We start from the raw sequence: 27500 nt of genomic DNA, 5'->3' as shown, positions 1-27500 counted from the left end.
GTAAAACAAGGCTGCAATCTCTGCCTTCATTTGTCCTCCTTTTTTAGGTATTCTCCTCTTTGCAGAGAATGCACCACTCAGATGTCACTCTCCTTTGGGGCACCAGTGTGGGGCAAGATATCTATCTTGGTATTTATAACATATATGCAGGTACAAAGTGAAGGGACAGGGACTGGGGCCCTACCAACTCCCGCACCCTGCCTCTGGGGCAGGACTGACTCTGGGAATCCTAGTGATAAGCTTCCCCCCACAGGCTGTGTGGGGGCGCCATCACTTCTTGATAGGGTCAGATGACACAAAACACATTCTTCTCTTTATCCTCCTGGTCCAATGGCACTTGACAATTACCTTTTGTTAAGTCTAATTGTGTGATGACAGTAGAAGAGACAATTTTCTCAAAAAACTAAACAGTTCTTAGTATTGGGTAGGAATGAAAAGTTGGAGAGTTTTTTCACTTTCCAAAATCCTATGCATAAATTACAGGACCAATTCTTTTTTCCACTATGATTATGGGAGATGACTATTGATGGAGGGACCCTTCAGTAGCCAGGATTTGCAGCATCTTTTCTATTTCTTAGCGTATCACTTATGGCAGTTGGGATCGATTAGGGGCAAACACCTTTCCCCAGAGTAACAGTACTTTGGATGTGGTGGAAGAACCCGTGTACCTTTTTTGGATTAATGGAAGAAGACATAATAAAAGTGAGTAATGAGGTCCTATAGATATCTTTTCTTTGCCGTAGACAGGTCCTCAGGAAACATAGGCTGTTATGGATGTTGAATTGTGCGACAATCCTCCTTGGTTTGAGCTTGCACTACAGGTTGGGATTCCTGTATTCTTTACAGGATTTCATTCATTTCATATGGTAGATATTTCCTTTTTTAAGCAGTCAGAGGGTTGTTTTTCATGCATTAGGAATGCCAGAACTTCAATGGTGATGTAACAGCTGTGCCACTGTGCTACTTATTTATTGTCGGAGGTGCTTAACAGGACTATTACATGGTCTCCAAATTGGAATTGTCAGAGTTTGGATCTTTTACTTCTCTGGCCTGTGTGGGAAACCCGAGTGCGTCCTCACATATATTCCCCTTTGGTCCCCTTCTCAGGTGGCCAGGAAAAGGCCAGTGCTCTTGAATGCCAACCATAGGAGTTAAGAAGCTAGGGAGGATCACATGGGAGGAGGGTCATTGGGGAGTGGGAATGAGATGTCCTCAGGTGAGACACAGTATTCCACATTTCCATTTCAGGGAGAACCCTATATCCCAGAGATGGTTGTGGGGTGTTGTTATCCCTGTCCCACTGACCCAGAAATTGCTCATAGATGGTATCACTCTACAAGCACCAGAAGAAGGATAACGAAGAGAAGAGGTACTAATATAATAGGAGAGACATGGTATCCCCATTAGCCTGTTGAGAGTCAAGCAAACCCTTCCCTGAGCTTTATGGGTTACTTTAAAGCTGTTCCCCTCATTTCCCCACCTATGACACTTGACAGTACTGGGACAAAGAAGAAGCAACTAAGAGCAATGAACACTAACTCCTTTCGCCACTCTAATACTGGGACGAGGAAGATGCCTGCACAGAAGCATGAGGGTCAGGCATGCCTCTTTGATTATGGTCAGGCCAGTCTCATTAGATATCCACACCTGCAGCTTGTCAAGGGGCTGCAGGTGTATAAAAAGATGCCAGTGGATCAGAACACGGAGCAGGAAGGAGGCCTCTGTGGGAGAGGCCAGCAGGGGAACATGCTTCAGAGGACGCAGCCGTGGTGGGACCGGACAAGAAGCCAGGATGCCGGCAAACTGCCCAGAAGACTTGCACATCCTGTAGCCAGTGGGCCGTGCAAGTATTGCAGGTCTGGGAGCCTCTGTTATAGAGGACTGGCAACAGGAGCTGCGAGAGAGTACCAACAAACAAGGATGCCGTCCACGCCCAGAAGTATTCCACTCACCAGCATGCAGAGGGAGACACGTGGCAGACGTGCAGAGCTCCAGTGGGTGAGTTTCCCGGCTTCAGGGAAGAAGAAGCACAAGGAACCGCCGGCATCAAGACGCCGGTGTCAAGATGGTATAACTCAAAATGGTGTACCTAAAGGAGAACCTGTCCTTGTTGGGAATTTGCTAATCTAACACAGTTTTAGGGAGACAGTACCCAGCTTGAAGCCTTCTTCAGAACTTAGTGTAATAGATATAATACATGGCAGTCAGCAATACCCATACACAAGCCAGTAAGTATTTTCTTAATAGAGGCTACTTCTAACATCATTACTGACCTGTAATGAGAGAATGCCATTATTTTTGGGAATTTTAATCAGTTTTTAGGTTAACATGCCTGCTTCTTCAGCTAGCATAGAGCAGAATGATAGTTGTCACAGCACCACTTAAATAAAGCAATGAAAAGCTGTTCAAACTCCTTTCTTCCAAAATATATTTTGGTGTCACTTTAGACCTATTAATTAATAAGCAACTGTTTATGCAAGTATGTTTTCTTTTTCTTTTGCACTGCAGTGTTGAACTTGGGCGAGAAAGAATATATCAGCATGTTAGTATTTACTTTAAACCTCAAAACAGGTTTTTGATCCATTTTATAAAAACTGATTAAAAAATGTATCTGAAACTCATTGCAAGCTGCCTAACATTGTTTTTTATTCCAAACAGATTCTCTATTGTATGTATTTTAGGGGAGGCATGAGACATGGAGTCACAAGTAGGGACAATTTGTAAAACCTTAATTAAAGTTTCTGAGGTTGGAAAAACTCCTATTCTGCCCATTACCTAAAATCAGCATTCTCAACCATCAATCGATAAACAAAAAAGTCTTAGTAGTGTCTGTCAAATCAAAATGGCCTATGCTAATAAAATCTAATGCCTGCTTATCTCTTGTACAAAAAGTATAAAGAGGAGAAATGTATGCAAAGGAAAAATCAGTGCTCAAATTAATAAAGGTGGCTGAATCAGCTCTCCTCCCCATGTTGGAGCCCATGGAGTAAGGCGGTCCTTGCAGGAACTTAGATTCTTAGTTCAATAAACATTTCCTAAACGTGGATCGAGGCCCGTCTGGCTTCCCACTTTAAAGTCTCTCTTTCAGACCTTCAAATAATATTTCAACACAAAGTTCACATAGGTTGTCATGCTCAGATCTCTTCAAACACAGTTCACGTGGGTCCCCCTCTGTCGGGCTCAGACCTTTTCAAACACAAAGTTCACCAAACATTTCAAAGGGGCTACTTCCCCAAGCTTATTTCACTTTGGGTCTCCCTCAGCCGGGCTCAGACCACTTTCGGGTAAAGACTTTTGAATGTGCGTGGCTTTCTTTACAGACCTCCGCAGGACCACTTCAACTAAAAGTTCAAATTCAACTTCCACTCTCCCCTTCTCTAGGACGTAATTCTGCTCACTTTCCTTTTGGACTTCATTCTCTTTATCGTAACAAACAATGCACCTTTCACAGAGCCTTTCGAATGGGCTACTTCGTTTTGCCGTACTGCTTCGTTACTCAGTATCGCTGATTCCACATATGTTTTTTACTTCAAAGTTCATTCAGAGGTCTGCCTTTCCTCGCGTCTCATCCACACATGTGCAGCCTTCACTTGCGATTAAACGTTGCCACTTCAAACTTTCTTTAACACACACCGGTCTCTCAGGTCACTTGCCAATTCACCGGCTGTGTGTGTTTCTTTCTTGGTCTTACGATTTTGACTTCATAAGTCAAGGTTAGTACCACAGGCTTGGCCTCGCCTCCCCAACTGTGCCATTCAACCTGGAGGGTTGCTGGCATGCTTGAAATACAATGCAGTCTTCACTTCCGGGATATGGCCTTCTCCATGTGTCTTTCGAGGCCTGTCGGAGGCAACGACCTCCAGAAGGGAACTCTTGGGGTTTTCAACCCGCTGCTATCATCCCTTGGTCTTTCACTCTGCTCCAATAGGTTTGCCTTTGGCCTGGAAGTTCTGCACATACTTGGGTTCCACCTTGCTCAGGGGTTATATCTAGGGTTTGCCTTTTATCCGTGTGAGGAGAGCTAATTGGTATCAGGTGTAGGCACTTGAAGTCAAGTGCCTGACTTTGCCTGACTCGATTTACGGGACATGCCCATTACGAATGCATGAGAGTTAGTCGTGTTCCTCTCAGTCACCCTCTTCCTTGGCCCAGTGTTTGTGTAAAAATGGGGGAGGAGTTGGGAAACCTGAGAATCCTATAAAATAGGATGTGGTGGATGAACAAAAAAGGGGGGAATACCACGTCTCACCATCGGCTGCCTCACCCCCACTCCCCAAACACCCCTCACCCAGGTGATCCTCCCACAATGGTCCACCCCCAGGGTCTGGATCCAAAGGTGATGGAGGTCCCCTGGCCACCTGAGAGAGAGATCCCCGGGGACTAGCGGGCAGACACCCTCTGGTTTCTCACATACCCTTCCGATGCGATGTAGCCACATCTGTTTCACAGGGAAACGGGAAAGAAAATCAACGTTCCCCTGGTCTTTACCTTTCTGGTGCCCGACAGTGAAACAGTAGGGTTGTAGGTCTATGAACCATTGCATGACTCGAGAGTTAGAGTCTGTTTGTTGACTTATCCATACTAAAAGTGAGTGGTCAGTGACAAGTGTGAACTTTCTCCCTAGAAGGTAGTACCTTAATGGAGAATTGCCCATTTGATGGCAAGGGCCTCTAATTCCAATACACAGTAGTTCTTCTCATGTTAGAAGAGTTTATGACTAGTGAATATGATGGGATGTTCTAATACATTGCATATTTGTGATAAAACTGCTCCTACCCCTGTTAGAGAGGCATCAGTTTGTAACACAAATTCTTTGGAAAAGTCTACTACTTTTAGGATTTGGTGTTTTAGGTTGTTGTAACAATCACCGTCCTCATCGTTCCAATGAATCTTCTGGGGTTCAGCATTTCTTAGATTGTCTGTTAATCTGTCTGTTCTATCTGCAAACATAGGGATAAACCTACGGTAATAACCAATCAATCCTAGGAATGCCCTGAGGTCTCTCTTGGTCTTGGGTGGTGGGCATCTAGGACGGCTTTCACTTTTTCTTGCTGGGGCTGGACATTGGCATTCTCTACAAAGAAGCCTAGGTATTTCACGGCTGATTGAGCCAGCTTACATTTGGCTGAATTAGCATTTGAGATGGCCTCTCGGAGGGTTCTCATAATAGTAGAAAGATTAAAAAGATGGTCTTCCCAAGTTTTACTATAAATGACTATGTCGTCGATATAGGCCCCACAGAAATCGGAGTAGGGCTGTAATATTCTGTCCATAAGTCATTGGAAAGTAAAGTGGCTGGGGCCTGATGCAGTCCAAAAGGGAGGACGTTGAATCAGAATAGTCCCATTAGTGTTGATAAAGCTGTCTTTTCCTTATCAGGTCCATGTACTGGGATCTGCCAATATCCCTTGGTTAAATCTAGGGTTGACAGGAAGGTGGCATTTCCAAGTTTATCTATTAACTCATCGATGTGTTTCATAGGATAGGCATCAAAGGCAGAGATGGCCTTAACCTGCCTGAAGTCTATGCAAATCCTCCAAGAACTATCCGGTTTAGTTACCAACACAATAGGGGAGGACCATGGACTTGAAGAGGGCTTGATAATGTTGACCTTCAGCATTTTTGTAACTTCCTCAACAACTATTTGTTTTTGTGCTTCTGGGAGCCAATATGGTTTCAAATTAACCACTTTTCCCTTTGGAGTTCTGATATAATGGTAAATACCATGTGCTCCCCCTGGCTTCTCGCAGAATACATTGCGGAATACATAATACGGTCATTCAAATCTTATTGATTCTGTTTAGATGGCTCTTGGTGAATAAGTTCAGAGTTGTCTATCTACTTGGGTACCAAACAAGACAATATAGAGGAGGTGGCGGCAGAAGGATTTTCTTCCCACTCCTTTAGGAGATTTACGTGGTAGAGGTAGATCTTCTGGTTTCTATCATGTTGGGCTATTTTGTAGGTACAGACTTCTGTTTGCTCTAGCATCTCATAGGACTCATGCCACTTTGAGAAAAGTTTATTTTCAGAGGTAGGTAAGAGGACTAATACCTTCTGTCCTACTGACAAAAGATCTTAAATTCACCTTCTTGTCATACCTGGACTTCTGTTAGGTTTGAGCTTTATCCATGTGAGTGTGGACTAGACTCCGGACGAGTTTCATGTGCTCTAACAATCAGGTAGCTGTCTGTGAGAGGGGAATGGGTTACTCTTCTTTCTCTTCCCAGGTCTCCCGATGCATGTCTAGGACATCTCTTGGTTCTCTACCATAGAGTAACTCAAAAGGGGAGAATCCGGTGGATGCCTGAGGGGTCTTTCTTACTGCAAATAGGGCCCATGGGATCATGCAATCCAGTCCTTCCCATCCTCAACTACCAATTTCCCCACAATTATTTTAAGGGTTTTGTTAAATCTCTCTATCAATCCATCTGTTTGGAGGTGGTAAACTGAGGTTCTTAAGGTGGCAATGGGCCTCATTGCGAGGCTGGCGGTAGCCGTGCCTGCAGTACAGGCACGGCTGCCACCGGTATTCATTTTTTTACGGTGCCCAGAAAAGGGCAATTACTGGGTCATTATGACCTTGCCGGACCCAGTAATTGCCCTTTTCTGGACGCCGGAAAAAATTATTCCCCATTTCCATTTGAGCCCAATAGGAATGGGGAGGGTGGTAGCACTTGTACCGTTAATAATGGTACTGGTGCTACCGTCATGTTCTGCTCGCGGGTGCCGGTACAGCCACCAGGTCAGACCTGGTGGCTGCAAGGGCACCCGCGAGCAGAACTCATAGTATGGTGGTACGGTAGCACCGGTGCCGGTAGCGCTACTGGTACTTTGTTGCCTTACCGTCATACTTATAATGAGGCCCATGTGTAGTAATTCCTTGACTTCGCCCATAAGCTTACTCATGAAATTGGATCCCTGATCCGTCAGAATTTCCATGGGGAAACCAACCCTAGAAAAGAATGGTAGTAGGTGTTTTAAAATTTGCTGGGTTGTGTTGTTTCCGCATAGGGAAGGCTTCTGGGTACCGAGTAGCGTAATCAACGATTATGAGAACATATTTATTACCCAGTCTAGAGGTTTCCAATGGTCCAATGATATCCATCCCAATTTGGGAGAAAGAGACTTCTATTATCGGTAATGGGTTTAGAGGGGCAGGTAAGGGAATGTGTGAGCAGGTTTTCTGGCATATTTCACATCTCTGAATGAAGTACTTTATGTCAGCATGAATACCTGGCCTGTACAATTTCCCACTGATGTTAGCTTGGGTTTTCGACTTTCCCAAATGCCCCCCTGTCAAATGAGAGTGTGCAATCTCTTGCGAGGTGTTTTGGGAATTATTGAGTTTTTCTTAGGCCTTCTCGGGTGGTTTCCCTTCTATAAAGCAATACGTGTTTCAGAAAGAAGAAGGGACTCCCCTTTGCTTGTCCTTCTCCCTCAGGACTTACTTGTAAGAAAGCCTCTGCAATCGCTGGATCATTTTGCTGGGCAAAGGCTAGATCGGGAAGGATGGTAGGTTCTTCTTACCTTTTTGCCTCAGGTGTCACACCTAGGCATCCGCCTCGGCCTCCACCACATACCTCTGTTGCCCTTCCTACCAGTAGGGGCACTTGGGATTTGCCAAAAACATCAAATAGGACTGTCAAGAGGGTTTTAGCTCTCCCTAGGGGTGTGCAGTGCTTTATGGCTCCATTCTATTCCCGGTGGCAGCTGCCCTGGAAGATAGCTGCAGCAGTGCCTATGATAAACGATTCGTACTACATTACCCAGAAAACCTGGTTTCCCAATGTAGTTCAGAGTTAAGGGTATGGCGCCTCATCTTCAGTTGGTCACGCCCCTTTTGGGGATTTAACCCGCAGCAGCTTGCAGATCGCTCCTTGTGATTACCGTTACAGCCGGCATCTTTTGAAGTCACGTTCCTTGTGCCTAAACTTCCTGCCATTCTTGTGTACCAGACCCTGTTTTGTTTGTACGGACTTCCTTCTTACTCGTCTCTCGTATCTGCTTACAGCCCGTGTACCAGATCACTCTGCCTGCAAAAGGACAGCTTTGAATTCGGTTTGCTATGTTCGCCACCCGCCTGGGAACCAGACCACGTTGCTTGCCTAAGGACTGCTTTTGCATCTGTTTTGTTACATTCGCTGCCTGCCTGTGTACCAGACCTTCTTGCCTGCGGAAAGGACTGCCTCTTCACGGATTTTCTTCCTCTGCTTTCCGCCCTAAATATCGGACCGCACTCCTGCCAAAAGGACTGCATTTCTCCTGCTGCCTTTATTCCTGTGTGCCGTCTGCATCTTGGATCTGATTGACTCCTGCTACACCTCTGGTAAGATTACCATAATGCCACTCGCTTATTACTGACTTTGTGGGTTTGAACCCTTTTGGCCATCCCCTCTATTTGCTGCATTACAGACTGTTGTTCTTCTCTTTGGATTATATCTTCACTTCTACAAGTGCACGCGGGGACACTTTGCTGCTAGTGCACCCTCCCGTACCTAGTGCGCTCCTCGTGCCGCCCGGGTATAGTGCCCTTTACTAACATTCCTATTTTTTGTTTTACACTTTCGTTGTATTCTTTCCTGTGCAGCTTGGACATCCCTGCTCTCACCAGTGGTAAGACAAACGGAGTACCTTTTATACTTGTGTATCCCATACGTATCACATACATAAGTCAACACCTAATCTCCTTCTGTACTTATAGGTTGCTTCCAGTAAATACCATGGGAATTGGGGAGAGTTTGGCTCAGGTATTCCTCCAAGTGCTAAGTCTTTAGGGGTGGCTCATACTGGTTTTTCTGGTTATTTACCTGCTGTCTTATTTTTTTTAGCTGGGTCAGTGGCGGTGCGTTCTCCCCGCTCTTTTAAGTGATCAGCCGGCTTGTCTTGTACAATAAACAGCAAGGTGTCATATCATTGAAACAAGCTTTATTCCCTCACAGAGAGGAGGCTCGGTTGGAGGCCCCAAACTGAGCTCTTCAATCAACTACCCAGTCTTAAGCAGTCCTGGCTCGCTGTCTTTCATGCTCCCCTGACTGGTGAGTAAAAAAATCAGAAGCTATGGAAGAAATGGATCCTTTGGCCGCATTGGTTCGTTTGGTGTCCAAACTCCGGTCGGATATGACGGTGGCTCATGATGCTCTCGATCAGAGGATTGACAACCTGCAGAGTATCCCCTTCCGCTGATATTGTTTCTTTTGGATCAGCTTGGTTCCTCCATCATCTTCACTAAATTAGATCTCCGAGGTGCCTATAACCTTGTTCGAATTAGAAAAGGGGATGAGTGGAAGACGGCCTTCAAAACCCGATATGGGTTATTCGAATATCTAGTAATGCCCTTAGGGTTATGCAATGCACCAGCCACATTTCAGGCCTTTATGAATGACATCTTCCATGATTGCCTTGACCAATTTGTAGTTGTCTATCTAGACGATATTCTCATTTACTCCACATCTAAGGAAGAGCATACTGAACACGTGCGCCTTGTTTTGCAGAGGTTGAGGGAAAACCATCTATTTGTCAAGGTAGAAAAGTGTATTTTCAACGCGACTGAAGTTGAATTCCTCGGGTATGACCTAACAAATCAGGGCATCAGTATGAGCCGTTCCAAGGTCAAGGCTGTTCTGGAATGGTCTGTTCCAAATTCCATGAAAGCCCTACAGTCCTTTTTGGGTTTCTCAAAATTTTACAGGTGAACCCAGTATGAACGTAACTATCCTATCACAGAGAGGGAATTGCTAGGTATCAAAGATGCCTTTTTGGAGTGGCGACATCATTTGCTTGGTCCCCGTCATCCAGTCACTGTCTTCTCTGACCATCGGACCTTCTGGCGTTCAAATCAATGAAATGCCTTACGGCCCGGCAGGCTTGCTGGCATCTCTTCTTTTCGCAGTTTAACTTCTCCATTACATACCATACTGCCCGTCTCAACGCTTGTGTGGATGCTTTATCGCGTCTGTCTTCTGACCCTTACACTACCATGACTGTTCGCTTACTCTTGTTACCTGGTAAGGTTGTCTGTGGCTGCACTCCTCAGCCTTCGCTTCGTTCTCTGGTCTCCAACTGGGTCTCCTCGCATTCTGAAGACTGCGAGTCCCTTAACCTGGATGTGGTACAAGGGCTTCCCTACATCCAGGGTCGTTTGTTTCTTCCTCCGGGGGAGGCGCGTTTTCGTGCACTGGCTTGGTCTCATTACTCTTTGATGGCAGCCCAACCTGGGAAACAGAAGACGCTGTAGAAGTTGCGTCGTTGGGCCTGGTGGCTTTCTATGTCGAGAGATGTGATCAATTATTTAGCATCCTGTTTTGTGTGTTCCCAATGCAAAGTCTACAGAGCTAAGCCTGTTGGTTTGTTACAGCCCCTTCCGGTGCCACACAAGCCATGGTATATGATTTCCATAGATTTTATTGTAGATCTGCCTCCTGTGAGTGGTTTTGACACCATCTGTGTGGTCATCGACTATTTTACCAAGATGGCCCTGTTCATCCCGTGTGCAGGACTGCCCTCGGAATCGGTCTTGGCTTTGCTTTTCCTCAAGAATGTTTTTCATTTTTTCGGTTTACTTTCTATTGTGGTTTCTGACCATGGTCCCCAGTTCACCTCTCGCTTTTGGAAGGCTTTGATGGCATCCCTCTGCATTGATAACAGATATAGCTCTGCCTACCATCCTCAGACCGATGGGCAGACCTAGAGGTTCAACGCTACTCTTGAACAATACTTTAGATGCCTCTGCCTCCGCTTCCAATTATCCTGGTTGACGATGCTTCCACCCGCTGAATTTGAATACAACAACTTGATGCATAGTGCTGCGGGTGTGTCGCCCTTTTTCGCCTTTTATGGATATCATCCGCAGTCTTTGCCTTTGGACCCTGATCTTCCCATTGACGATCCGGCTGCTCCGGTATGTGTTAGGGATCACGGGGCCATTCGTAGGACCATGCGAGCACACCTTGTGCGTGCTCAGAGGAGAGCCAAAAAATATGCAGATCCGCATCGGGTCCCTGCTCTCCAATACAAAGTGGGCATGAAAGTCTGGCTTTCAAATGTTTATTGCTGCCAAAGTTTGTGGGCCCCTTCGCTATCACAGAAGTTGTGAATCCCGTGGCGGTGCGTCTCTATCTGCCATCTTCTTGGAAGCAACATCCGGTTTTTCATGTTTGCCTATTGAAACCTTGCCCGCCTTCTACTAGTCTGCCTGTTCGGCCTCCCCCATTTTGGGTGGATGGCGGTGAGGAGTTCGAGGTGGCGGATATCCTCGACTTCCAGTCCCGCAGATGTCGTCCTTACTATTTTGTGGACAAGAAAGGCTACGGCCCGAGGATCGGTCTTGGGAACCGTTATGCAATATACATTCCCCGGTGCTTCTGCGCTGCTTCCAATCTCGCAGGGGGTCCATGCCACCTTTTGGATGCTGTCACACCTAGGCATCCGTCTCGGCCTCCACCACATACCTCTCTTGCCCTTCCTATCAGTAGGGGCACTTGGAATTTGCCAAAAACATCAAATAGGACTGTCAAGAGGGTTATAGCTCTCCCTAGGGGTGTGCGGCACTTTACGGCTCCATTCTATTCCCGGCTGCCCTGGAAGATAGTTGCAGCAGTGCCTATGGTAAACGATTCGGACTACATTACCCAGAAAACCTGGCTTCCCGATGTAGTTCAGAGTTAAGGTTATGGCACCTCGTCTTCAGTTGGTCACGCCCCTCTTGGGGATTTAACCTGCAGCAGCTTGCAGATCGCTGCTTCTTATTACCGTTACAGCCGGCATCTTTTGAAGGCACGTTCCTTGTGCCTAAACTTCCTGCCATTTTGTTATACGGACTTCCTTCTTGCTCGTCCCTCATATCTGCTTACAGCCCATGTACCAGACAACTCTGCCCTCAAAGGGACTGCTTTGGAATCGCTTTGCAATGTTCGACGCCCGCCTTTGAACCAGACCACGTTGCTTGCCTAAGGACTGCTTTTGTATCTGTTTTGTTACGTTTGCTGCCCGCCTGTGTACCAGACCTTTTTGCCTGCGGAAAGGACTGCCTCTGCACAGATTTTCTTCCTCTGCTTTCTGCCCTGAATATTGGACCGTGCTTCTGCCAAAAGGACTGCATTTCTCCTACTGCCTTTATTCCTGTGTGCCGATCTTGGATCTGATTGACTCCTGCTACCTCTCTGGTAAGACTACCATAATGCCACTCGCTTATTACTGACTTTGTGGGTTTGAACCCTTTTGGCCATCCCCTCTATTTGCTGCATTACATACTGTTGTTCTTCTCTTTTGGATTATATCTTCACTTCTACAAGTGCCCACGGGGACGCTTTGACGCTTTGCTGCTAGTGCACACTCCCGTACCTAGTGCCCTCCTCGTGCCGCCCGGGGGTAGTGCCCTTTACTAACCTTCCTATTTTTTGTTTTACACTTTCGTTGTATTCTTTCCTGTACATCTTGGCTATGCCTGCTCTCACCAGTGGTAAGACATACGGAGTACCTTTTATACTTGTGTATCCCATAAGTATCACATACTTACGTCAACACCTAATCTCCGTCTGTACTTATAGGTTGCTTCCAGTATATAACGTGGGAATTGGGGAGAGTTTGGCTCAGGTATTACTGTAAGTGCTACGTCTCTAGGGGTGGCTCATACTGGTTTTTCTGGTTACTTACCTGCTGTCTTAATTCTTTCAGCTGGGTCGTGGCGGTGCGTTCTCCCTGCTCTTTTAAGTTATCGGCCGCCTTGTCTGGTAGAATACACAGCAAGGTGTCATATCATTGAAACAAGCTTTATTCCCTCACATAGAGGAGGCTCAATTGGAGGCCCCAAACTGAGCTCTTCAATCAACTAATTAACTTCAGGGACACGTGTCTCATCGGCCTCTCCAAAGCCTTAGCTACCTCTTTCAGATTCCTCTGGTACGTTTTCATACTTCAAACCTGGAAATAGAGCCTTCTCAAGAATTCCCAATGCAATTTTGTCCCCACAGTGATATGATATGATATGACATTTATAACACGCCTATACACAAGTGTTTCAAGGCGTGTATTTGAAATGTGTTTTCACCATGGTTCTGTAAGAGAATCTTTATGTCTCCTCAAAAGTCTGGATCTATAACGCCTTCGAGGACATTTAGGCCAAACTTCCAGAGCAGGCCAGATTTTGGGGCAAATCCTATTTAACAACCCACAACCTACTTATTAGGACTAAGTATGTGGGATTCATCCCTCTTTTCCCAGGAGGGACAGTGACTTCTCGGCTGCTACAAATATCAAAGCCTATGGATTCTTTTGCGGAGGTTGAGGGGTTTGACGCTCTGTGACTAAGTCTCTGGAATTTCAGGGTCCCCCAATTTGTCTGAAATGAGTCGTATCCCATTCTGACACCATATATAGGGGAGGCATGGTATCACAAGTATGACATTGACACAGTAGGTGCAATTTGTAAAATCTTTATTAAAGTTTCTGGGGTTGGAAAAGCTCCCACCCTGCCCTATAACTAAGATGGGAGTAGTCTCAACCATCAAACGATAAACATAACAGTCCTAATAGAGTCCGTCAAATCGAAATGGCCTATACTTACAAAACCTAATGTCTCCCCTATCTCTTGTACAAAAAGTGTAAAAAGGAGAAATGTATGCAAAGGAAAAATCAGTGTTCAAATTAATAAAGTTGGCTGAATCAGCTCTCCTCCCCATGTTAGATCCCATGGAGTAAGACAGTCCTTGTAGGCAGGACACACTCTGACTCAGATTCTTAGTTCAATAAACAGTTCCAAAACGTGGATCGAGGCCCGTCTTGCCTCCCATGTTAAAGTCTCTTTTTCGAACCTTCAAATAATATTTAAACACAAAGTTCACGTAGGTCCCCCTCTATCGGGCCCAGGCCTTTTCAAACACAAAGTTCACCAAAACTTTCAAAGGGGCTCCCTTCCCCAAGCTTATTTCACTTCGGGTCTCCCTCAGCCGGGCTCAGACCACTTTCAGGTGTTGAAGACTTTCTTTACAGACCTATGCAGGACCACTTCAACTAAAAGTTCAAATTGAACTTCCACTCTCCCCTTCTCAAGGACGTAATTGAGCTCACTTTGCTTTTGTACTTCATTCTCTTTATCGTAACAAACAATGCACCTTTCACAGAGATTTCGAGTGGGCTACTTCCTTTCTCCGGACCACTCCGTTACTCAGTATCACTGATTCCACAGCTGTTTTTTACTTCAGAGTTCATTCACTGGTCTGCCTTTCCTCATGTCTCATCCACAAGCATGCAGCCTTCACTTGCGAATAAATGTTGCTGCTGCAAACTTTCTTTAACACACATCGGTCTCTCAGGTCGCTTGCCAACTCACCGGCTGTGTGCGTTTCTTTCTTCATCTTACGATTTCGACTTCATGAGTCAAGGTTAGTACCACAGACTTGTCCTCGCCTCCCCAACTGTGCCATTCACCCTGGACGGTCGATGGCATGCTTGAAATACAATGCAGTCTTCACTTGCGGGATCTGGCCTTCTCCACGTGTCTTTCGCGACCTGTCAGAGGCAACGACATCCAGTAGGGAACTCTTGGGGTTTTCGACCCGCTGCTCTCGTCCCTTGGTCCGTCACCCTGCTCCAATAGGTTTGCATTTGCCCTGGAAGTCCTCTGACTGTTGGGCCTAGAGACCCAAGCTACTCCTCACTGATGAGGCCCAACAAGGCTGAAACATGTTTGGCGATGCTTGTGGTCTTGTGCAGAAGGGATGTGACCTAGCAGTTTGGGCTGGACTGCCCTTTTTGGGGAGGGTCCAAGCCTGATTTGCCCAGAGCAACGCCAGAGGTTAAGATTCATTATAAACCATCCAGCCATCCCCACATTGTTTTGTCCTTGAAGCACAATGCAGCCTTCTGATGCGGGATCTAGCCTTATCCACATGTCTTTTGTGGCCTGTAAGAGGCAACAACCTCCAGTAGGGAACTCTTGGGGTTTTGGACCCACTACTCTCGTCCCTAGGTTTGCCTTTGCCCCGGAAGTGCTGCTCGTACTTGTGTTCCGCCTTGCTCAGAGTTTGTCTCTAGGTTCTGCCTTTTATCTGTATGAGGAGACCTAATTGCTATCAGGTGTATTCACTTAAAGTCAAGTGCCTGACTTTCCTAACCCAATTAAGGGGCCATGTCCAGTACGATGTGTGAGAGTTAGTCGTGTTCCTCTCAGTCACCCTCTTCCTTGGCCCAGCGTTTATGCAAAAAGAGGAGGGGGGGTTGGGACCTCAGAGAATCCGACAAAATAGGATGGGGTGGATAAACAAAAAAGGGGGGAATACCCTGTCTCACCATCGGCTGCATCACCTCCACTCCCCGAAGACCCCTCACCAAGGTGATGCTTCCACACTGGTCCACCCCCAGGGTCTGGATCTAAAGGCGATGGTCGTGCCCTGGCCACCTGAGAAAGAGTTCCCTGGGGTCTAGCGGGCGAGACACCCTCTGATTTCTCACAGTATCAACACCTAGAAGATCTCCTACATTAGATTAAGCATTATAATATTATAAGGATTAACATCCCCCTACCGGATATTAACTGTGCACCCTAGTCTCCCTGATCTCCATTGAATACCTATCAAGCTAGGTTTCCTTTAATATATCAACTATAGCTGACACCTTCACTGCATTCATCCCCCTTCCACACCCTCTCCTCTTCATCATACTCCCTCTCTTGCTCCAATTGAATTTGCACCATTTCCTCCTATCTGCTAACTCATCCTGTGCCGCCATCAAACCCGTTGCACTGCAGACCGCCACAGAACTTGAACCCTTGACCTCATCCCACAAATATGTCTTCAGCCTGTTCTTTTCTACAGGCAATTTCTCAGCCAACTGTCTCAACAACTCTCACCAATTCATAACAGGCACACCATGAAAATGGTGCTCACCCATGTCTCCAACTTCCTCACCATGATCTGACACTTTCTATTCTCCTCCATTCTCATCCTGCTGGATCTCTCTACTCAAGACTGTGCTCCACCTTGGCTTTGAAGTCACTGCCCTTGCTTGGATCACATTTTCAGATCTATGAAATCCCACTACCCAGGACATTTCACTGTATTTTTTCATGTATTTTCATGGAGGTTCAGCCTCCCACACCCCCATCCTCTCTACTTAGACTCCCACCCCTATACTCACTATTTGCCTACTACCTGACCCCTCACCAGCCTCAAAATCACCAATCTAGGATGAAAATTGATGAAAAGGCTCGTGGAAGATTTGGTGATACCCGCATTTTCTGTCTCTAACCACAAAATCTCAATTTCTGGAACTCTGGTGCTTGTTTTCCACCTCTCTCCACCACCCTCCTTTTGGGAATAGTTCCACAAAGGTTAGTTCTTTGTTCCTTCTCTTAACTCTTTACACCCCCATAGCTATTTCTCATTCCTATCCTTCACCTGAACAGTATGCCCTCTTTGCATCAACCGCCTTATCCACCCGATGGTGCTGCAGTGCCTGATGGTTTCAACAACCCAAGTGATGTAAGCAGCAGACTCTAAAGACATCCAGCTCTTTCCCCTCCCATATCTCTCTCTAATGATCCAGCTCCAGCCCCCATGGCTCTCATTCTGAGAACGCCTTTCACGGCAATCTCAAAATCCAACAATTAATCACTTCCACAGCTGTGACTGTCAGGCTCAATCTGTTCAACATCCAGACAAACTGTTTCCATTGCACATTTCATTCCACTGCAATACTCATGTGCACCTTAGTACTGAACACATGTTATCACTGCTCCATCATGTCATAGGACTCCCTCACTTCTACCTTGTTTCTCTGAACAAAGTACTAAACTTTGCTACCTAACTCTCTACAACTGCCCACATTACTCACCCACCTCCCCATACCACCTCTAATTGTGGGGGAGGTTTGGGGGAGGGGGTTTACAGCACACTTTTAAACATGTTCTCCTTAGTTATAAATATGTTCACATGCTTGTCATGGCCGAGCTGATCGTCTGCTACTCTGCCAATGTGTCATTTGCTCCCAAGCTCTCCTCAATCGAACCATGCCACATCCACCATGCAAGACATTTCACATGCGCTCCTTCTCCTTTACAACTCAAGCTATTTGCTCTCTGTTCAAGGAGAGCCCCAGTATAATCAGTATTGTGTCAGGAAAACGAATGCCAAAATGACAAGTCCGAAAACACAGAATTATTTTTATGGAATTTGTGCAGGAATTTTGCAATAATTATTAGGGAAATAATTAAGCTCGGGAGATCTGAGAGGGGTGTGGGGACTGGGGGGGTCTTCACCGCATTTAAAAATGAAAATAATACTGCAAAACAAAAAAAAAATGTTCGAAATCTGGTTACAAAATATGTGGTGTTTTCAAACTAATTGTTTGTTTTCATTATTCTAGCATAGATCTGTATAATCACCTTTAATATTGCCATCCAGAATCAAATTCTCTCCCTGAGCGATTCCTGGACTCCACCCTGAACATCATCCCTACCCCTGTAAGATCCACTGTTGCAAGGGGAAGACTGTACAATCAGGAATAACTGTAAAATGTACAACTAATATAAATGTGCTTTATTGATCCATCTGGTAATGCAACAATTCTCAATTTTCAGTCACATGCTTACGAACAATAATTCTGAATAAAATATTCCCCTTCTGTTAAGTAATATGTACAGATGAAATACTAACACATGTGTCTTCGCCCATTAGGTGAAGTAGAATTGGTCTCTTCAGTTCATTAGCATCACCATCGGCTTTATGTTGATTATTAAACGGGCAGGTGGCAGGAAATTTAAAGAAACCGATTGGTGTAATACCTTGACTAAGGCTATGAGCTATAAATGCAGCACACACCTCCCGCCCTTTGCACAAAAACTGAACAAGCCGATCAGTTATCTACTAAAATGTCCAAATAAGAACATTTGCTCTACCTTCTTGAGAGCAAGACTTAACACCCTAAAAACAAACGAAGTCCTCTGAACCTGGAACAAGTCCAATGTAATCTCTTGTCGTTTCTGTACAGATCCACTTTCGATCGAAAATCTGAAGCACCTCATCCTCAAATGCCCAGCATTGGTGTCTAACAGAAAGACTCACCTAGCTCACCTATACTCACATTTCTGCACTATGGATGAAGACTACTTGTGGGCTTTTTTGATGGACGGTTGTGAACGAAAGCCGGTAATTGCTGTCAGAAACTTTTTGGATAGCCTATATTTGGAGTCTCTCTACTTGGGAACAAAATGCCATTAAATCAAGGTTTGGTGTTCCGGAACTAATCCAAAGAGAAAAAAGAAAAAGAAACAAACATTTTAAGGAAACAAAAGAGAACATTATGAAGTGCAAACTTTGTAAAAACTGGTAAAATACAGTTAAATACAATTAAAATATATATATATATTAAACAAATCATAAAAGGCACCAATACAAATAAATAAAACACATAGTAAATAGCAATAATTCTAAAAAAGGGTTATAAAATGTGTACTTCATATACCAAAAATCAGTTGGATACATGTAAGTGTCACCTATCCACACTGAAAACTGATTGTTTCTTCAGGTGGTCCAACCACACCATTCGATAGGTTCCCACGGAAAACGCATTTGAATTCTGAGCTGAAGGTGCAGCTTGTCAACTGAAGAGCTGGTCCCAACATGCACATTTGCTAGGGCAATTGACATGTGTAACCCCCACATTTGCTGAGATTCTTTGTGGCCAATCTGTAGATATGTCAAATGCTGCAGCAAGATTTGAAGGGTCTGGTACGCCGGTTCCCAATGTCTGGATTACCCAGCAGCACTACGTCTCTTGGGGCATTTCAGAGACCTCGGTCATTTCAGCCACTGACCATAGCAATCAGCTGAAACAGAAAAAAGTGAAGCAAGTGTTCGGATGCACACCGGCATAATCTCGATCAACATACTCAATAGAATTTGCAAAGCACTGTAGATAATTTGTGTGCAGGGAGGTAAATCACCCTTGGCCCGTAGGGTGTAAACAAAACAAAACGAACAACGGTATCTGATATGACTTACGTTTCGAACATTGAAGAAAGGGGCTTTTCCTTGTCTCACCTGTAATAATTGAATTCCTATCACATTCTTACTCATAACATTAATTTGCATAGTTACGCAACTTCCAATGCCCAAAATGTAATTTATAGAATTTGTGGTCCATGATGCCAATTTTATGTTGGCCAGACATCTGTAAAAGTATGAGAAGGATGGACTGAAGTCAAAAATCAGGATTCGGAATTTGGAATCTAGTGTGATCCTACACTTGATTGAAAGGGGACATAACATATCACAGATGAGATTTGTTGTCTTTAAGAAGATGTACATCAATCCCACAGAGGGGGGAAGATCCAAAAAAGGGTAGCACAGCATGAACATTGTTGGATAGACCTTTCTGATACATTATCCACTTGGTTATTACACTTTTGAATTGCACATGAATGATTCCATGTACAATATTGGTTCTCGAATTTCATTAGAATCGGAGTGGAAATTATAAAATGTTTGATTTTGCTGTACATCTATCTTTATGACTAATATATATAATTAGTTTATAGTTCCTTTTCTTTCTATTTTGATTTATTAATCTTATCTCACGAGAAGACCTGATGCTTCCATTCATATTGGTGTAAATACATATATCTTTCGATGCAGTGACATCATCACGCTCTCCATATGGTGACGTCACTGCATCTACATGCTTATCCACCATTTTGAATACATTGTGTTGTGGAATTGCTTGCAGAATTCTAGTTCATCCTGCAGAGGAGAATGGCTGACATTTACTTGTTTTTATTACAGGGCCCTACGGTAGCGGCCCTGTAGTTATGGTTAGGTTGCCCAACCCATAGGAAAAGCACTTTTTGGTTGGCTTATAACTTCACCCCCCTTGATATATCCTCACCAAACTTTTTAAAAAACGTGTATGGCCCCTTTAGGATTGATTCTGCGAGGTGTGGCGAGGTTTCGTGCAGGGGGGCAAAGTTATAAGGGGTTTCCAAAATGTGTGGTTTTCCCACAGATGCAAAATAGTTTCTGTCCTTTAATTTATGTTGCTGTATCCAATTGTCCATTATTGCCATTAGCATCATACAAAATGCTAATGGAAATGTTGGAGAATTTTATTGAGTCAAACTACTTTAGTGAGAAATGTAAAGTAGATGGAGTCTATAAGATCATTTCTTCTAGTTCTAGTTTTTAACTGTAAAAGGTGGTTCCTAAACAACCTTTCTATGGGTGTTTTTTGATTTTGAATTTTATTTTCATTTTATTTTCATGACAGCCCAGGAACAATAGTGGGGGAGGTAAATGAGGGATGGGCCAGTATTGAAAAATACAGAGCGGGACGTGGCAAGGGAAAGATGTTGTGTGTGACTTAAATCTAAGGTAAGGGACAGTGGCCCTCATCATAAGGTTGGCGGAATGGGTTTACCGGCACCGGTAAAGGTGCAGGTGCCGGTAAACCCATTCCGCCCTACCACAAGGTCTCCTCGCGGGACCCGCAATGGGTGCCTGGAAAAACCAGGCGTCCATACCGGGTCCCACGAGGACACCAGGGAGCTTACAACGGGCCCATCATTAACAGGCCCGTTGTTAGCTCCATCCCCATTCCCATTGAGCCCTATGGAGGCTCGAATGGGAATGGGGATGGACCAGGTCCGGGTTCCTCGGACGGGGAATTACCGGGTCTGCCAAGGTTGCGATGGCCCAGTAAGTCCTCATTCAAGGGACCCGGGCCCGGATTGCGTTAAGGAGGCAACCATGCCTCTAAAAGCGGCATGGTTACCTCCAACCTCCTGATGAGGGCCAGTGTTTCTCATGTTCCTTGATTGCAGCTTCGAAAGCACTTTGAAACTGCTCGCCCGTGCACAGTGGTGTGTTGCAATACATACAGAGTACAGTTGTGTTGGCAAGATATGGATCAATAGCCTCTTTTATAGCTTGCAAGGTAGATGGTGGGATCTTATGTCCCACAGGAGTATCCTGTGTGGTGGCAGTATTGGTTGAAGAACATGAGGTAGAGGAAGACAGCTTACTGCTTCCTGACAAAAGGAACAGCCTTTCTCAGAGCATCCCAGTGGTTGGATTTGGTGTGGCGTCGCATGGAGGTGGTCCCGTAGGAGTACTGCCCAAGATGTTCGGGACTGAATACAACGTTGCACTTAGTGCATTTCACCTTTGTGGCCTTAGCCTTTGGTACATCCCCAACAGTGGTAACAAAGTGCCACACCCATGAATCTTTCTTAGTGCTAGAGGTTAATGTTATTCGTTAAATATCTTTATAGGGCTCAACTCGCCCGTGGGCCTCAGTGCGGAGCTTGCAAGAGGAGAAACAGACGTCTAGAAAACCTAAAGGAGACGGGAAGAAGTAAGGAGCTTAGTCATTGGAATTAAAGGATGCGTTTTTAGAGATCTCTTAAATGAGGAAGGTTCATGGCAAAGACGAAGATCAGTGGGCAGCAAACTCCACATTCAAGGTGCAATAGTATCAAAGCGGATGCCGCCAAATCGAGCCAGTCTATAGCGAGGCTGCTTGAGTCTATTATAGTTGTTTGATCGGAGAGGAGGGGAGATACAGAGTCGCCTAATCCTTTTCTTCTGATAAGGAAGTGCACTGTCACTGAGACACTTGTAAGTAAGGAGAAGAATTGTATAGGTGACACAATGTTTAACTGGAACCCAATGCAGGGATCTAAGAGCCTCATGACATGATTCCTTCTCACCAGACCACAAACAGCTTGAACAGCATTATTCTGAGCCACCTGTAACAAGGTCAGGTTGGACACAGAAGTGCCTGCTAATAGACTATTTCCATAGTCGTTTTTAGAGTTGACCAGAGCAACAGCGAGGTTAGCAGTATTAGTTGTAGAGAGGAAGGTCTTGATTTGCCTAATGAGGCGAGTAGTGCAGTCACAGGATCCCTTCACCTGGCTAACGTGCTTATTCATGCTATGAGAGGCATCAAAATAGACACCAAGAGTCTTGACCCAGGGCTGGTTTTAGTAGAGGTATCTGAGATGTCAAAAGCGTCATACCTGGGATCTAGTTTACCAAGGCGTTGGGTAATGGCTATCATCATAAGTTTCGGTTTTGTTCTCGTTAAGGGCCAGTGAGTTGTTAATCATCCACTCCTCAATTAGAGTATAGATATAGGTGATCTTGGACCGATCCCTCTCATAGTCACCAGTCAGCTTGATCAATATCTAGGTATCATCAGCGTAGTTAGTGTAACCCACGCCAATGCTATCCAAAAGATCGAAGACAGGATGAATATAGAGGTTAAAGACATTTCCTCTATTATCTCCACTTCCTGGTCCTCTTGACTGCTTTCTGCATGATTGAATTTTTTACGTTGTGGAGGCCGTCTAAGTGGTGGTGGTGGTAGCTCCTGGGGAGGAGGGATGGGCATGGCTGATGCTATTTTTGAAGTTAAATTGCAGTTGTGCTAATATTGTTTGAAGTATGTGCTCTCTCGTGGATTGCAGATTGAAAATCAGTAAGAATAGGTCTAGGAGCTGTGCAAGGGTAAATGTTTAACTTGAAACTTCCTAGATCAGCTGAAAAAGCTATTCTGAACTGTTTGCGAAGCGCCGATCCGTTCGCAAACACGTTATCACATGGCTTGCGCATGCGTGATCAAGTGACATCGACCAAGAAGTCCGCAGTGACGTCAGATGTTTGCGAATGTTGGCAAACAGGAAACAGTGCTAAAACTTGCAGACAATTTTAGAAGTGTTAAAGATTTTGCTAGGAGGTGAGGAATCACTCAGTTTTTACGTAAATAACGTTCTAGATTGGATGGAAATGCTCATATATTAGGGTAAATAAGATATTAGGAACTTTGAGCACATTAAGGTAGAATAGTAAAAATCTATGAAATTCAGTGAACAAACTTTGTTAAAGGGACGCAATGGTTAAGTTGCACAAATTAAAACTTATGAAATTCAGTAAAAATCGTTGTTAAAGGGACATTATGGTTACAAGCAAAACCGATAAACCGCAGAAATTCACCACTTATAGTAAGCTATGCAACCATAACTCGCCCCACCACGTGCACTGCTAAGACAAACTCCCAGGACATCAAAGCTGACATCGCTAATGTAATTTCATATTAGATTCACTTGTTGCATTTCATACCAATACCATATATTCTGCTCAGTGAGGCAGAAAATACCTTTCATTTGCCCTTTATAACCTAACAAAAGCATTATTTTCTCAAACACCTTCTTAGGTGGTAGGACATACCTGATCATGTTTTTCTTTTTTATTGAATGTGTATTTGTTTAACAAAACCTTTACACAACATAGAATTAACAACAATGCATCATCATAATCATTAAAAATCTATAAAAATAATTCTCAATCACAAAACAAATATCAAATGAAAAAGGTCCAGTGATTCCAACAATCACGTAAACAATGATTAGATTGACAATTCATTTTTGCACTATTCCTATCATACCCTCTAGGTGTCTCCATATCAAGTACACTGCATTCAATAAGACTCTCAAAGAAGCGCTAAGCACATTAGGCCAAACTAGGTGCACAAAACCCCAATAGCTCTTTCTATAAACCTTTGTCAATTCAAGACATTGAGTTAGCCGGTGTCTCGTGGTTTCTAACTAGTACCGAAAAGATTTGGCACCTTCGATCTTCCACAGGAAAATGCATTATAGGGCAAACCACCATGAGAGAAGGAAATAGGTTAAGTCGGAATTTTATGATAAAGCGCAATCAGATAGTTAAAAGGTGACAGGAATGGACAAAAAGGATTTGCATAAACTTTAAAAATGATCTGCAGAGTCCATTTCCTTAACCAAGAGATTTATGATACTCATTGCAAGATGTGATCATTGCTTTCATTGCTTGGTTGAAAACAGGCACACTCAGCGCCACATCCTTAAACCAAACAAATTGAGTTTTCACCCTTATCAGCTAATATCTTAAATAATAACATGCTCCTTTTGATTTTAATGAAGGTAGATAAGGAGACAAGGGCCAATTCCATACGTATAGCCTCAGTAGATAACAACTGAGGCAGGCCCACAGTATGTCTCCAAAGTTTACCCTCCAGGATCCCTAACCAAGCCAATTCATGTTCTGTATATGTCTCTTATCCGTACAAAATGCCCGGAATAGTAGACAGCTTATATACATTAGGCATACCGCATAGCGAGAAACCACCTTTGGGGCTAACACGGTTCTTTATTAAACTGAATTTAGACATTGCCTTAGGAATAATGGGCTGCTTTAACGAAACTATTGAGACCGTTGAAGACAAGAAGGAGGCCAAGTACACATACAAGGATACCACCTCGATGTTCTCCCCTTCTAGTTTCCACCTGAAATGTTCACACGCCTGACATCTACCGACAACCGTAATTATTTTTTTAGCTCGATTAATCTCCAGGCCATTCTCCTTAGAATAAAGATGTAAGGCTAACATTGACCTCTGAATCCCAATCAGAGTTTTATTGAGTAACACTGTATCATCAGCGTAAGACAGAGAAGAGGTAGGGTGAGTGCCTATTTTTAGCGGGGAAAGTTATTACAATCCTCAATGGCAGCAATACATGTCCGACACATACAAATTGAAAAGTAGGGGCGCAAGTATGCAACCCTGCTTCAATCCGTTAGTGGGCTTGTTGTATCTCGATAATTGGGCCATGTCATTCAGTCTAATAGCCACTGTGGTACCTGTGTAAAAACAATATGATTAATTTGTGGAGTTCTGGGTTGAGGCCCCACTTGGTTAGCTTTCCCCATAGCCTATTCCTATCAACGGAGTCAAAGGCACTAGAGTAGTCTATGAAGGCAATGTAGAGTGATTCAGTTTTGCAGTGTGTTATGGATGAGGCATTGGATGGCCCAAATATTGTGCAAGGTGCCCATATTCCTGCAACAACCCATATGCTGAAGTGGGAGAAGCCGCTTTTGATCAACCCACTCCTGCAATCTACCCAGAAGTATATTACAAAAGAGTTTACCAGGGGCAGCAGGATCGTGTTGGGCCCCCTTTTTGTATACTGGGATTATAAGCGATCTTCTCCAAGAATCTGGAATACACCCTTCTTTCACAATTTTGAGGAATAATTCACCAAATATTTTAGTCCACTACCTTGAATAATTTTTCAGTACCAAGTTCGAGAGTCCATCCAGCCCCCAAAGGCTTCATTCTAAGAATCAATCTGCGGTTTACAATACAATCTCTACACATGTCTCATCCATTCCTCTTCAGCAATAGGATTGATTACTCTTTTGGAAAAAAAAACATAGAAAATTTACCAACAAGCTGCCAGAACCGGTTGCTATTATTAGCGTTCAACAGATTATGTATCAATTGTAATTTTTCAGTTCTGGGAATTCCTATGCATTTCCACCCAGTTTCTATGCCTTGTATGTTGGTTTATATTCATAGCCCGGCTCAGAGGAAGCGGCTTATGGCCTATTTTAGCTAGTTAGTACAAATGGCGAATGCTCTGAAGCAAGGCTCTCCTTTTACTTGCAATAATACATTTGTATGTTCCCAAGTGACCAGCCTTGTTTCAGCAATTTCTATAGCCAGCACAACCATACTGGTGTGCATAGTCTCAAATGTGCCCCATAGTCCCCTCAACATTGTTACTAAAATCAAAAACATGTGTCACACAATCTACATGCAGTCTATGATTAAATAATCCAACATTGTTTCCAGTCCATAACACTCTATTTCCCTGACTGTTAACTTCATAATGCCCAGATAACTGGGGCTAAACAGGTGTACTAGATCTGTCAATAAGTAACTTCAATATCTTGTGGTCACTGGAATGAGAAGACTGCATAGTAAAATCCCATATGTCGAGGAACGTTTGACCCACAAATATATAATCCAAGCAACTAGCAACTCTTCCATTAGACCAGGTGACTTTATCAGCAAAACCCATGCTATCGACTTGGTTAGGTATTTCAGCCCATATGCATTCATAAAACTATTACACCTAGCGCCTTGCCTAGCTTGAAGTGAAGAATGGGAAAGAATGGAGGTGACTGAATTATCCCCATCCATAATCACCCCAATTTCCAGGTCACAGTAGGCAATCAGATCACCACAGATAATGGCCTCACTATCAGGATGGAGCCAATGTCATTCAGTGAACATCCCTGTGAGGAAGATCATGAGTTTACTTGTGGAAGCTCCTTGAGATGGATCATAGATGGTAACTAACAGTACATGTTCCTTTAATCCCAGGTTTTTGAAGATGGACACTTAAAATGTATGGCTTGAGGGTACCTACAAAACATTCTTCCCCTTTCATAGAAGTCCACACACCAATGGCCAAATCTACACAAGTTTTACCAACCCGACCCTTTGTGGCTTCCCTGATGACACATACACACTTACACGTCTATAATATATTTTACAGTTAGCCACATTTCCTGTAAAAGAAAAACATCATTCCCAAGTAATTTGCCCAAACCAGTAGCTCTGTATACAAAATCAGAATGCCCACTAGTGTTCCAACTAATTATTGATTGGAGTCCTTCCTTGTGATGTTCCAAATATCAACAAGAACTTGAGTCACAAGGGGCAAATGGCCACCAGACCCATTCACCCTGCAAGCTCCAACTCCACGAAGGGCCCTGATTGGTCACTCCCTTACTGGTGGCTTTAGTAGACGCGGCAGCAGTCTCAGGCTCATCAAAAAGGCTTCTTTTGCTTTCAACCTCCTGGGGAAAACCAAATTCAAACAAATACCCCATTGTTAGAAAATAAGAGGACATGACATTACAAACTCTGCAGTGATCCTATTATGAAAGTGTGGACAAGCCCAGTTATCATCCAGTTTCCAGGATCTCTACCAGAGCCATATATTTAGATGTAATGACCCTTAATTCCGGGAAAATATGTAACAACTGAAGGGCTTCTTGGCGATTTAAAAACAGGCTGTCTCGCTTGGCAAATGATTCAGTAATCATGATCTTCTACTCCTTTGCCAGGTAAGAGCTCCAGGGACGATACCAATGTCTTACCATGGTCCGGCACAATGAGTTGGTCCACCCCATGTGAATTAATTTGAGGAAGTTGGTCAACTTTTCTCTCTTCATCGGCTCCAGGCAGAGTCACCAGGGCCACAGAGTCATTGTCGTCAGTCAATGACTGGTCAACACTTTTCATGCCCTAGAGGGGCTCCACAGACTCCTTCACTTGAGCAGAAACGTAGCTGTCCAATGTCCCCTTATTTTTCCCTTTGCCTTATCTATGGTGACACTTCGTTCCCTTCTTTGAGCCCTGCCCTTGTTCTCTAGGGCATAGTTGATATCTTGATCGATGCAGGTGTACCAAGAGTACCACTACCGGGGACTCCGCATTTTTTTGTAAGATATATGCCTTGTGCGTTTTCTTTTAGTTAGGCGGATGAATTTACAGGCCTTCTTCCTTAGTCTACTTCTCCTTCTAGGCTGAGAAGAATCCGCTTCAGATTCCATATTCATTTCACATTTAAAGCCTACACTGCCAGCGACCAGAGACAGTGACACAAGTGG

General features: G+C 44.2%; 1 pseudogene; it reads right to left on the bottom strand.

Moving 5' to 3' along the window:
• Positions 1–27132, bottom strand: part of LOC138580002 (olfactory receptor 10A4-like) — a 46577-nt pseudogene extending 19445 nt beyond the window's left edge.
• Between the last annotated feature and the right edge of the window lie 368 nt (positions 27133–27500).

The sequence above is a fragment of the Ambystoma mexicanum genome, chromosome 3p, assembly GCF_040938575.1.
Source record: "Ambystoma mexicanum isolate Mex_15411 chromosome 3p, UKY_AmexF1_1, whole genome shotgun sequence".
NCBI classification, from domain to species: domain Eukaryota; kingdom Metazoa; phylum Chordata; class Amphibia; order Caudata; family Ambystomatidae; genus Ambystoma; species Ambystoma mexicanum.
This window is presented reverse-complemented; position numbering and strand designations above follow the sequence as displayed.